Below are 949 nucleotides of genomic sequence, written 5' to 3'. Positions count from 1 at the left end.
TCAGTGTGGTTTTGATTTGCATCTCCCTGATGATTAGTGAGGTTGAGCATTTCTTCATGGGTTTGTTGGCTGCTCAGATGTCTTCTTTTGTGAAGTGTCTGTTCATATCTTTTGCCCATTTTATACTGGGGTTGTTTGTTCTCTTCTTTTCAGTACGTTTCAGTTTCTTGTAGATTCAGGATGTTAAGTCTTTGTCAGACCTAGAGTTGGCAAATACTTTTTCCCAGTCTGTAGGCTGTTCCCCTGCTCTCTGGATGGTTTCTTTGACTTTGCAGAAGCTTGTCAGTTTAATAAGTTCCCATTTTTCTTTCTTCTCTCTTATGACCTGTGGGTTTTGAGTTTTGTACAGGAATAGGATGCCAGTTTCAATTTCCATGAGAATATTTCCTTCCTTTTTCAAGGTTCTTATGGTTTGAGGTTTTACATTTAGTTCTCTGATCCATTTTTAGTTAACCTTTGTGCATGTGGATAGATAGTGGTACTGTTCCAATCTTCTGCATGTGGCCAGCCAGTTTTCCCAGCACCATTTACAGAATAGGTTCTCCTCTCCCCAGTGGTAGGTGGTGGGGACTTTGTCGAAGATGAGTCGGTTGAGAAATTCAGGTTTTGCTTCTGGAATCTCAATTCTGTTCCATTGATCTATATGCCTGTTCCTGTACCAATACCAAGCTGTTTTGATGATTGTAGCTTTATAGTAAAGTTTGAAGTCTAGTATTGTGATACCACCTGCTTTTTTTTTTTTTTTTTTTTGCTGAGGATTGTTCTGGCTATTCTTGAACTTTTGTGTTTCCATATGAATTCCTGTGTTGTGTTTTCTAGGTCTGAGAAAAAAGTTGTTGGCAATTTAATGGGTATTGCATTGAATTTGTAGATTGCCTTAGGTAAGATGGACATCTTCACAATGTTGATTCTTCCAATCCATGAGCATGGGAAATTTTTCCACTTGTTC

This window comes from Carlito syrichta, unplaced genomic scaffold (assembly GCF_000164805.1).
Source record: "Carlito syrichta isolate Samal-C Ts95f unplaced genomic scaffold, Tarsius_syrichta-2.0.1 Scaffold314473, whole genome shotgun sequence".
NCBI classification, from domain to species: Eukaryota; Metazoa; Chordata; class Mammalia; order Primates; family Tarsiidae; genus Carlito; species Carlito syrichta.
The sequence above is the reverse complement of the archived record's forward strand: the minus strand, read 5'-3'. Positions refer to the sequence as shown.